We start from the raw sequence: 12,537 nt of genomic DNA, 5'->3' as shown, positions 1-12,537 counted from the left end.
AGGAAGTAGCTATTAGTGATATTTCCTATCCGCTGGTGTTACTTTCTGTTATAAGCCTAAGATACGATTCTGCAATATTGGTGGCTCAGCCGAATAGCAAGAGTGAAAAATTTTTATAAAGGAGACAATAAGACAGTTTCCTAGAGAGCCTTGCATTCTGTGTGCCAAGCGCAAAGTATTTTATGTCATATTACTAAAATGTGCACCACAGTTACTTATCACCAACCTATGCGTGAGCGCATCTGTATTCTGTGTAAGATTTCTGTCGTCTCGCTTGGCAAGTCCTGTTTAATAAACTTCGTTTCCATCACTTGAATAAACTTCACTTTAATAAACCTCGTTACCATCTTCATCATCATGAACATTATTATTATAACTACCGTTTCATTAAGCGCGTCAAAGAATTTTCTTTTTTAATATGGTATTAACCGAGTGTCCTGTGAGTAATGTTCCGCACTCAGAAAAGGTGAGCATAAATTTCATGCAAAGTGCTTCTTTTAGAGTTTCAAAGACAGTCAAATCAAGAGACGATCTTTAAATATTTCTAGTTAGAATATATATCTTGATTTTGAAAGAAATCTAACAAACTGAGACTATACTAGCTTGGTCCGCTTAAGGAGCGATGCACAACTGAATAAATGTCCACAGCTTCTGCTCGAGTTCCCATGATCTTAAATGTCATTGTCAGAGAAAACCGGGCCGGAGCAAAACTTCGAGGTCGGCGTTTGACCTACACCTTTTTACCATAGAAAAGCTACCTGAAAAGATTATCAAGGGTGTTATTTTCAGAAGTTGGTGGGTTTTTATTTCAAGACAAAATCTTTCCTGTAATCAGGGCTCTCCACGGACATAAAATGGCGTGATTTTCAGCCAACTTTCGTCGACCCCATATGAAAGAATGTTAAGTGAGAAAAACTTGCGATAGCTTTTTTTTCACACCTTCAATCCACAATGAACTGATTGAAGTCTAACAATCTTTCTTTTGCTAAACGCTATGTTTTCAATGTCGCACTTAATATGAGGACTGGATTGATAACGAATGTGAGCCAAATTTTTGCCCTTTTCGCAGTGCTGCTTGTGAAACGTGCGTAGTTTACTTTTAAAAGAAAATTATTGTATCAATAGCCTGTTGTGCCTTTATTAAAATACAGCAAACTTAGATCGCTAAGACCGACGTCGAAAGTTACATGAAAATGCCATTCAGCAAAACTTTTTCCGGCCGCCAAATTTTGAGAGAAGAAATAATACAAATTTTTTTTTTTACTGGACGATAGATCGAAAATTTACTGGACAGTGCTCAGCAGGGTAATCAGGTTGTTTAATTACCGGTGGACGGTATTCACTTCTAAATAGCGACATAAGTAAGCGTTTAAACACTTGAAACATGAAACACCCCTTAGACAAAACTGATTTTTTCCCCCGCTAAAAATAAGTTATGTGGCACGCGGCAGTAAATCTCCGCAGAGTTCGACCGTCACAGGCATAAGAAAAACCATTCAAAGCTAATAGTATGAAGGTGATCTGAAAAACTGTGTCAATTCAGTAAGGTAAAAATATAAATATACCAGACTAGCCGTCTTGTTTACATCTGTACTGGTGCCAACTGTTATGAACTATTTTTAATCCGTGATTTTTTTCACTTGCTTTTGCCTCTTAATAAATGTAATGCCCAAATGTAAGTCTTCAAGCTCTATCAATCACAGAGTTTTTACACTTAAAATTAACTATTGTTATATTTTGTTTTTGTTCTTTTTTTCGAGGAAGAAAATCAGTCAGTTTCGATTGTTAAAGCGTAACAAAGATTTCACTACGGACCAGCCTGGCAGTAAAAGTGACATTGTCGTTAATAACAGATGAAATATAAAGAAAACTTCCTATTCCTGAAAGTGAGTTCACCCAATATCTTTAGTTAAATTTTCCAAGGCCACGTGCTTTATAAAAGGGTTTTCCCATATTTCGTTCTCAACGGCACCTCTAATAAGTCCTTTATACTTGCTAATCGGGACTCTGTAAAACGAGGACCGGATAGATGCGGATGGCGGATGGAAAAATGCGGATGAAAAATTGCGGATGGAAAAATGCGGATAGGAAAAAAATTAGAAAGTTCTGGTTCAGAAAGCGGGGAGTTGCCTGTTTTTGAGATCACATGGTGAGTTACTGTTACACTAATGGTTTTGTCATTTTCAATTTGGCTGGTGCTTTCTAACTTCCTGAGCAAACTGTATCATTTTAAATCTGCGATTTTTTTTTTTCCGATTTGCCATTCGTTTTATTCTTACTATTTTGGTTTACCCGCAATTTTTTTCCATCCATCGTCTACAATCCGAAGAATTCTTGGAAGGACCACTCGGACAATCAGCGGCGAGGGAAAGCCGGACCTTTTTGTAGATCAGGATCAACGATATAAAGTAATATTTGAAATTGAAAGCAAGGCTGATCGGACAGCTATGGATTTTTAATAATATATAATATTAGCCCAATATTTCGACTAGACAAAACTAGTCTTCAAACGAAAACTAAGTGAGAATGGAAAAGACGGTAACATTATAAAAATAATACAAAACTTAGAAATAAAATATGATAGGTGGAGGAATACCATAGAAAAAGAAAAAACAAGTATGAAGAGGTATCATAAAAATACACGTCATAAGATTAAATCTCATCGCCTCGGTTCATTCCATAGGGTCTATCTCTGTCTGAATTAATGAATTGTAATGGGATGAGTTCTATGTCTTTTGTGGAATGATCTGGAAGGAAAAAGTGAGAAAAGTTGGAAAAGTTTATAATCGAACCGGCCTCGCTATTTCGAAGCCCCAAGGGAAATAGAAAAAAGTTCGAGATAGCGGGCTTTCGAAATAACACCGGAGAAGCGTAAAGGAAGGGTAAATCCTAGGGAAGTCGATTTTTGTTCGAAATAGCGGGACTAAGGACTTGAATTTAACCGAGTTCGACATAGCGGGGTTCGACTGTAATGAAATATTTAATGTTGTTGTCGTTGTTGTTGTTGTTGTTGTTTTTTCCAACCGATTTTTTTTTTTATATCCGCATTTTTCCATCTGCAATTTTTAATCTGCATTTTTCTATCCGCATCCGCCATCCGCAACTATCCGGTCCGCGCTTTGCAGAGTCCCCTAGCTAATCAGACACCGTTAATAACAAATGGAATCGGCATTTTTTTCTGATTAGAAGCAAACTGCATGCAAACAAAATAAAACAAGACTTAAAATGCTTTCTACTGTCTGGTTGATATCACATTTTAACTTTGAAAATACGAAAGTAAATTGTAAGTAAGGTAAAATTCAATGGTTCTTCTGATTGTAAACAAAGTATTTACTGCTTAGGGCTATTTCGAAAGACACCACAGGTCTCCATTGCGGGCTGCGCCATAATCCGTAATATTTAATTATATATTGCAAAAACTCAAGAGAGTGCTTCATAGAATTAACGATGGCATTCGCGTTAACGCTTATTTTCCGCACGCGTGAAACAGGTGCAACATTAATTTAGCGTACAAACTTAAGGATTCGATGAATGATTTCTTTCTCGCTAGTGAACCCGAGACCTCTAATTCAATACTTTCGCACATTTCTCTCAGCTCAGCTACTTTCATTATCTTGAGTTTCCGCTTTCCAAGGTTCGCACAAGCTCCTATTTCGGACAACAATAGGATACTGAGGTGCAGTCACTTGAAGGTTCACTGCTATACGTAGATTCTCAAGCGAAATTTCATTTTCTACCGCTTCTAAATCATGATCCTCCTCCGTAAATTCCTGGCTCGTAGGATTTTCACTCTGTCTTTTTCCATTTGTGTCTATAGCTGGACTGCTGATAGCCGTGAGAAAAAATTATTTATCTGCTGTGCTGTTCTCCATTGCTGTGGGGTGAACAGCAAATGTCCAGCACCGTCCTTTACAATTTTCATTTCTCGAGCGACCTGAACCGGATGTGCCTTTTGGCCAGTTCTACAGCCTGTGTCAAACTTCTGAACCAAATACGCTTTTACATGAGCCTCCATTCACGACGGCTTCTTTGCCGTTTTAAGTCCCCATCCCATTGGATGTTGATCTTTTTTGCTCGAAGGGGATATGAAAAGTCTATTTCTTCTCCGGAGTAAGTTCCAGTTTCATGAAAGCCGGCTACATTAATGCCAGTAAGCCTCTCGGCCCACTTTTTACTGATACTATCATACAGGGACTCCGATTCCAACTCTCTTACGTGTTTTCCTGAATCCATGTGTTGTTCAACCTCTTCGAGTGTTTTAAAACTGAGAACACATCCAGTTTCCGTGCTCGGGAAAATTTCAGTGAGAGGCCGAGTGTTTTCTGCAATATTACCTCGTTCTTTCGTTCTGTCACGAAAAGGCTGATATTCTCTCATTCCAGTGGCCCCTTGCCTTTCGATAATTACTTTGTCATGTGGAATGAAACAACCTGGACCAACATTGTAAGCTTTCCAAGCACGGACTCCCCTTTCCTCAAATATGAAGTTGTTCAGAAGGCTGATTCTAGGCATTTTGTTTTCCACGCCAACCTACTTAGTGGTATCAACTTGTACAACAGCTACTCTACAGCCCTCGAGGCCACCGTGGGATTCTAAAGCCTCTTTCCTATTTTCTGCAGTTATCACGTCATGCTTTTCATTCACCCATCTCTTGATGTGAGCTTTCATGGGGGCAATTTTCCGGTCGCAAATATCTTTTTCCGGCCTCGGGGTCGGACAAGTCGTAGCGTAATGGTATTACACCAGATCTTGTCCCGATGTACGGAGGGCTGAGGATCAAGGGTCCACTGTGATAACAACCAGCGTTGTCTGATCGTAAAAAAGCTTTGTTCATTGAAGGATACTCAATCATCATGTTGTTGAGTAGATGCTCAATGACTGACATAACCGTGAAGCTGTTTTGCTTGCAAGTGAAGAAGAGATGCACAAAGCATTCAACTTGACATTTGCCCTGCTCTACCCCATTTTCCAAAGAACTCAGACATCTGCTCTCTGTAGTGCTGCGGCAGATATTTCATCGCCCAGTACATGATAATCATCATGTTTCTTCGTAAAGCTGAGTAGGAGAATTCTGTTTTGCTTCTTCCTGATTAACAGAACGAAGTAAATGTGCTCTCCAGGCTTGGAATGCTCGAGAGTTCTCCTTATTCTCGAAGTTTATTCTTGCTCTCGTTTCGTCGCTGATGACTAACTCATAGATCTTTTTTAGTGTGTCGCGGAAATTCGAATCAAGGGAGTCACATCTATCACAGTGAAAGTCATGGCAGTGTGGACATTCTTCATAGAAGTCAGGATTCTCCGGGTCGCTTAAGGCATGAACGGTACAATGGTCGCTGTTGTTTTCGTTTCTACCTACGTGCGTTGAATTTTATAGTCCGTCTTCAAATATCTTTTTGCCTCTTTCAAGTCTCGTCGCATTTTTTCAGCCCAATGCTCCTCTACCTCGTTTTCCACTTAAGTGTAGACGATTGCGCGCAGGTTGTCAAATGCTTCAGTCCCTTCCGCTCTAATGTTATGAAGCCCATGAAGGGACCTCTGCATCGACGCTGAGCAAATGTCGAGCATTCTAAACAGAGAACGTGTGCTTGCCGGCTCAAGCTGCTGCTCTCTGCAGTAGCTTGTGTACTGTTCGATAATTCTGGAGGGAATCAAGGTCCGCACAACAGCCGGAATTGTAATGCGTTCGCCAGAGTCAAGCTTAAGAGTTTTTGTTCCAAATGCAACATCTTGATGCAGCTGTGGTTGTGAAATATAGCTAATGAAATGATCAACTTTCCCCGACCAATTCTTTTTCAGGAGATTGTTTGTTCGGGAAGAACTTGTCCTTTTCTTGCGTCAGTGGCATGCTGACGAGCCTGGTCAATTCTCCACTTAGTTAAACCAGGGATTAACGTTTGCCATTCTCTGCGGCTAAAGTCATTTGCGAAAAGAGATAGGATCTGGCGTTTAGTTTGCCACGACTTCTCTTGATAATGAGCTTTGATTAAGACATCAATGAGCCCAGTGTTTGTGTCGAAATGCTTTCTTTTGGATGAGCTACTCTCGTCCCTCTCGATTATGCCTATATCATTTTGGATACATTTCCAATGGTCCTTTTCTTGCCCAGGACTAATGCCTGACAGCGCAACTGCAACAGCTTCCCTGGCCTTGCGAATATAGTCCTTTTGCTGGGTAGGTGAGATATTGTCCCATGAGGCATTTAAAGTAGAAAGGATTGGACTAAAGCGTCCACTTATCAGGTTTCCCAGGGTATCGTTCAGTGCCTGTCGTCTCTGATTTTGGATTTCCTTCTCGTCGCACCAAATGCTTACTTCTTCCTCAGGACCGCTGATTTGAAAGGCCTGAGACAATAGAGTCTCGACTGCGTCTTCGCTAAGTGGCTGATCATCTTCAATCACGGTAACTTCACATTCCACTGAATTCTACCTCCTCATTTTTTCCTGGAGTTGTCACAAAGCTTTGCCCTGAAGAGGACTGTACACCAGCTTCCTGTAAAAAAAAAATAGATAGATAATAAATAACGATTACTTGCCACGCATAAGTCCAATAGTTGAATTCATTGACACGGACTGGCAATCTCCGCCCTTATTATACTGCGTTTATATGTAGTTACATTGAAAGCACTTCTTCTCTATTCTGAAGTTTCATTATTGGTCAGTTCTCAGATCACAGCAAACTAGTTGATGACATCTAACTAGGTAGTGGATTAATGAATCCTAACGTCAGTAGCCTGGGACCAGCCTCCGCAGTGGGGGGAAAAACGAAATGTCAGATCAGCAAGGGCGAAAATAAATAAAGGGCAAAATAAAGCGGTAGTCTGGGAAGGGGAAAGGGTGGCGCTCTGTTTCCTTTCGTTTTTTGACTTTTTTTCCCGCTGTGGAGCTTATAACGCTGTGCAGATTATAACGCTATTTATTTTGCACATTTTAACTCATGTAAACGAACCCATGTTTTTTATAAATTAGTCCTTACTACATAAACGCCATTTAAATAGGCTAACTCCGAGTTCCAAAAACCCTCACTTTCAAAATGAGGCCAAGTGCACAACCTTTCTTGTGAAAATGAGTTTCATTTGCATGAGCATGAGAATGAAAAATCATTTCCATGTTAAAGGCTGATCACTTAACCTCGTTTGATGCAGAGGCCCTAGTGAACTCGGAAATGGTCTATTATTCCTCAGAAGATAAATAATGTAAACAATAGCATAAAATATGCAGCCCATCATAGAAGAAAATATTTCAGTTGCCTCAGTTGGTAAGACCATTGCATCTTCAAGATGGGGTCATCGTGAGTTGGAATCCCGTCATGTCAAATTTTTGATGAGGATTTCTCGTCAAAACAAACGTTATACAAACATGGACTCGGCTATCCCCCCTTGGGTTAAAATTTTGGGAGTCAGACCGGTCTTCGAGGACTGCATGGGTCCAAATCCCTTCGTTCAGGTGTCTTTATCATTGCAAAATCACATTGTTTTCCCAATTTTAATTTCATCGACAGTTCCAACTATCTAATGTAAACTTCTAGTAAACTCAAGTAATTAGTAAGTCAACCCTCGCTTTCGTTCAGGACTGGACTTTATGCAATGCTATTTTAAAAGCTGACCTGTTCCATGCTTTTATCCAAATGCACATCAAAATCAATCACTTCAGTCTCACTTCTCTCGCGCTTTTTATAGTGTTCCAGCCTACAACTTGTGCAGATTGCTATCAAGAGTAATGAAAACCAGAAAACAGTCAGAACTGAAGCCTGCTCATTTTAAAGTGCCACACCCATACCTCTCCCTCCCAGACACTTTAGTAAAAATGAACAATGCAAGAAGATCACAATTCTTTTTGCTACACCAACAGTATTTTTTGTTTTAATTTTTATATTAACATAATGCATGTTTACTGAAAATTTTGTGTTGAGAGTTTAACATATAACTGCTAATCCTCTCACCAGTCCAATTTTTATATGAGGCATAATTCGCAGACTCCATACGGCACGCGCGCAATGCAAACAGCAACTTTAAAAGAACTTTTAGATAAGACTGATTTTTGATAAGCGTGAACGTTATCAACTTCGCTTTATTATATCGGCGTCTTTTATTCTATTGGCATATACGTTTTGTAACTCGTGTACTATTTGTGAATCACCTCCACATGGTTTTGTGCTGTTTACTTTGGCTCAATATTACATGCCTTTAAAAACTAAATTACTTGCACACGAAAGAACAATGCAATGAACCGCACGTATCAGACGTCCCATAACCTAAACAACAAGTGAGTACGCGAGAATTAACTAAATGTATAAAGAGACGTTCTTCACTTACTGACTTACCTGCTCCGATAGGAACAATCTCCTTGAACTCAACAAATATTTCTGCTGATATTTTTGCATTAACACGCCTGGGGAGACTAAGTCGCTTTTTCAACCCCTGATGAGCCGGATAAGAACAAATGTAATTCTTACGGCCAGGCCAGTCGGTAGTTAAGTGTTTTCTATGTTTGGGGAAGATGGTTAAAGCGTCTTTATCATCCTCTCTTAACTTACCAATACGTCCCGCCCGGCTTAGTATCAGTTCCGATTCGCTGAACAAACAAACGAACAAACAAACGAACAAACAAACAAACATTTTATTTACCGATGGTAGAATTCATTATTACCGGTTACCCGGTAGTTTACATAATGGCCCCCAACAAATTCTACTTAATATAAAAATACCTAATAAAAAATTCATAATACTAAAAATTGTACTTAAAACGTCCTACTGATCTTAAAATGCTCTATCGAAGTATTTTCTTTAATAAAATTTTTCAGTAACATTATCTTAAAATTTGAGTGGGAAGTTATGTTTCTAAAAGAGTTTCCTAGTTTATTCCATAGCCTACATGCATATACACTTTAGTGGAAAGTTCTAAGCCCTGAGTTTCTTTTACAAGATGGTGTTAGAGCATCATTGAGGAGAGCAGATCTTGTACAATAACCATGTGTATAGCTGACATATTTAAAATATGAACTAAAATATTCAGGACAATGACCTTGGCTAACTTTATGTAGCATACAAAGTTTTCTAACGCGTACAATGTCATCAATAGGTAACTAGCCTAATTTATTAAAAAGTTCAACGGAACTATCGTTTATGGTGGCGTCCAAAATTAATCTCCCGCATCGTTTTTGTACTTGTAATTTGTACTGACTTCTGCGTCTCCTCGACCACGCTTTGCGCTAATTCCAAGACTTATGAGGAGCGAGGTAAGTAAGTAAGATATATTCATTGTATCTGAATTATCATTACGGGTTTATTACGAATGAACTTAACGGCCTGCTCCCAGTTGGCTTGGTAGCTTAATTGGTAGAGCGCTGCACTAGTATCGCAGAGGTCAGTGGTTCGAATCCCGTACAGGCCTGATTCTTTTCAGGTCTGATTTTCGCTATTGCATAAATAGCGCTCTCTACTGTGAGGATCGTGCATCATACGTAAGTAAGTAAGTAAGTAAGTAAGTAAGTAAGTAAGTGAGTTTATTTATTCACGTTGAACACAAAAGAGCTTACGACAAAGCTCGTAAGAACGTGCACGTGCTAAATACTTAGTAAATAAACCCCTTCGGGCGGCTGGTATGTCGGCTGATAATGTCCGCGGTTGAGAGATTGTCCGAGATATTAAATTTTGAAGGCAGTCTCTCAGCCAAGGACATTATTAACCGACATACCAGCAAGCCAGAACGGGGTTTATTTATTTTATAACCCTCCCATTCATTTTCACATCGCAATTAACTTGCGCGTAAACACAGTAAAAAAGCCAGTGGTGATCTGATGGCGAATGCGCGTGATTGACGCAAGCAAGCAAAAAAAACCAGTTTTGTTTCCTTTCATGTTTTAGGAGAACGGAAAAGTTGAAACTCTTATGTTGAATATGTTTCTTTTTCACGGAAAAAATCGGAGTACAAATATCGACGCGGACGGGGGTTATTGCGTGATAACTGTCCTGTGACTATGCACCACCTGACATAAAGTAACCAATGAAATCGCGCCAAAATTAATGGGTGGGTTATAATAAAAAATATTTTATAACATATAATAAAAAGTATGAAAATCGTAATCTTTACAATTTATGATTTATGACCCGTCCTTTCCAACCCGAAAATGTGCAGTAAGAAATCCCCAACTACTAATTACTGTAATGTACTGTAATGTACAATTTATCATTAATTAACCGTCCCTACTAACCCGATTTATATATGAAATATGTAACACTAATGGAATCCCCAACTACTATAGCTATAATGTACAATTAAATATCGGTACCTCTATTATCAAAAATGCCTCTTGAAAAAGCAATTCTAAGTCAAACTTCCTCAAAGCTGTTTTAAAAGCCTTGATGTTTTCACTTTTCCTAACCTCCTTAGGTAACTTATTTCATAGCTTACTGGCAATGAAGGAGAAAGATTGATGCAGCCACTCAGGATTAAAATGAGGTTGAGCCAGATTACTACCTTGACCTCTGAGATTATAGCCTACATGTCTTAAATTTAAAAAGTCAGTAATATAACTAGGACCAATAGAATTAAGGCATTTAAATATCAAGATCAATGTCTGATACAATACCTACGCCGTCTTAAAATACTCGATTTAACTAATTCTAAAATTTATTTTTAACTTTAAATAACGTTCTCAAAATGAAATCATTAGCGTCTTCAAGTCTATTGGCCTGTAGTTTGCCAAGACCAATAAATAATATGCCACAATATTCTAAATGTGGGACAATGAATGCTTTATATAATAATATCATAGTGTTCGCTGATATGAATCGGGAAATTCTTTTTAAGGCAGCAGTCTTTGCATAAACTTTCTTAAGCTGTTCAGTGATATGCTCCTTAAAGGTAAGCCTTTTATATATCCAAGCTGACGCCCAAGATTTTCAAAGTGGGTTTAACATCTACTTTGACGCCATTAATTTGGATCTCATATTCATATGTCGAAGAACCAAGAATCAAGGCCTGAGTCTTTGTATAGTTAATAGAGAGATAATTTTGTTTAAACCATGTAATAAGGGTTAACAAGTCTTGGTTAACCATAAACTGTAATGCTATCGAAGAAGCATCAGATGAATTATAGCTGGTGGTATCATCAGCATATAATCTCAGTGCCATATTAGATGTACAATAATCAATATCATTTATGAAGATATTGAACAAAAGTGGACCAAGTAAAGACCCCTGTGGAACGCCCCCTTTAACCATTCTCCAGTCAGAACATATGCCTTCAATCTTAACTCTTTCTCGACGATCTTTTAGGTATTCACCCAGCAATTTTGTAGCTGCTTCAGAAAAACCGTAAGCTCGTATTTTAGCCAACAGCAAATCATGGTTTGCGCTTTCGAACGCTTTGCTGAGATCTACTGATACAGTTGCGACGGTTTCTCCTTTGTTCAAACTTTCACGCCAATCCTCAGTCATCAAAATTGATGTTGCAAAGTACGAAAACAGGCTTCAGACACATAAATATAACTGAAAAGACGTTATTGAGTAATTTCCTAGCGATGTATGGCTGAGTTTGTAATACTTCGAGACCATTATGTCATGATGATTTCACCATAAACCGTTACTGGTATGTTTTATAACATATTTCGTGGTTATTAGAAAAAACAACTTAAATTTCCCTCGTACCACATTATCTTAATCCATTTATGATAAAAAAAAAAAAAAGGTTAAAACCCGTTGATATTTTACCGCGGCTGCATCAGCGCTATGAAATAAATACCATCCGTTGTGCAAATAATGTACAATCTTTCAAAAGAGTTCTTAAAACTCACCCATTCCAAAAGGCTTATAGCTTAATCCAATAGTTCTATCTAGTTCTGAACTTACCTAGTTTTATGAGTTATATTTTAAATTTAATTATTATAAAAATAACTGCTGATTGTAAAGCGCAATTATAATATCACTGCTGATTGCAAGATTGCAAAGCACGAGAGAACATATCCCTATGTTTTTTTTTTGTCAAAGCAACCTTTCGCCAAATCTCTCCTTGTAGCAACTTACAATGTTTGCCCCGAGGCGATCCCAGAAATCTTCCCGCAAACTGAAGGATCCGTTCATTGATATAATCGATTTGTCGCCATACTTCATGATCATGACCAATATTGAGAGAAGGAATATGACTTGAATCGCGTTTTATTTCAAAGGAAGTATTTTGAATGCCTAAAATAGTCGCAAAAATATCGTGTGGTTAATGCTTAACAGAAAGAAAAAAATCAAAGGGTTAGTCCATGTTAGGATTTTCAATCTGAGTAGTTAAGAGGCATCATGATGCCACTTTCGATAAATTTCTAACGGACAACTTATATTTGGCTCTGTCATGCTTTGTCCTCGATACATTTTCTATTGCAAACCTTTCAGGGTAGAGTAGGTGGCGATTATAACTGAGCTTTTGATCTGGAAGGACTTTAACAAATAAATTTTTAAAGAGTGCACCTGTAGTTTAATGATGAGTTGAAAAAAGCGTGCAAGATGATTTGTCAAGGACAATGGTTAAGGATTTACGCAAAGTTTTTCT

At 38.4% G+C, this 12,537-nt stretch overlaps 1 pseudogene; it reads right to left on the bottom strand.

Annotated features, from left to right (window-relative positions):
• Nucleotides 1-3,811: 3,811 nt before the first annotated feature.
• LOC148742583 (uncharacterized) lies at nt 3,812-12,110 on the bottom strand (annotated as a pseudogene).
• Nucleotides 12,111-12,537: the final 427 nt, after the last annotated feature.

Source organism: Stylophora pistillata, chromosome 1, assembly GCF_964205215.1.
Source record: "Stylophora pistillata chromosome 1, jaStyPist1.2, whole genome shotgun sequence".
In the NCBI taxonomy this organism is placed as follows: Eukaryota; Metazoa; Cnidaria; class Anthozoa; order Scleractinia; family Pocilloporidae; genus Stylophora; species Stylophora pistillata.
The sequence above is the reverse complement of the archived record's forward strand: the minus strand, read 5'-3'. Positions and strand labels throughout refer to the sequence as shown.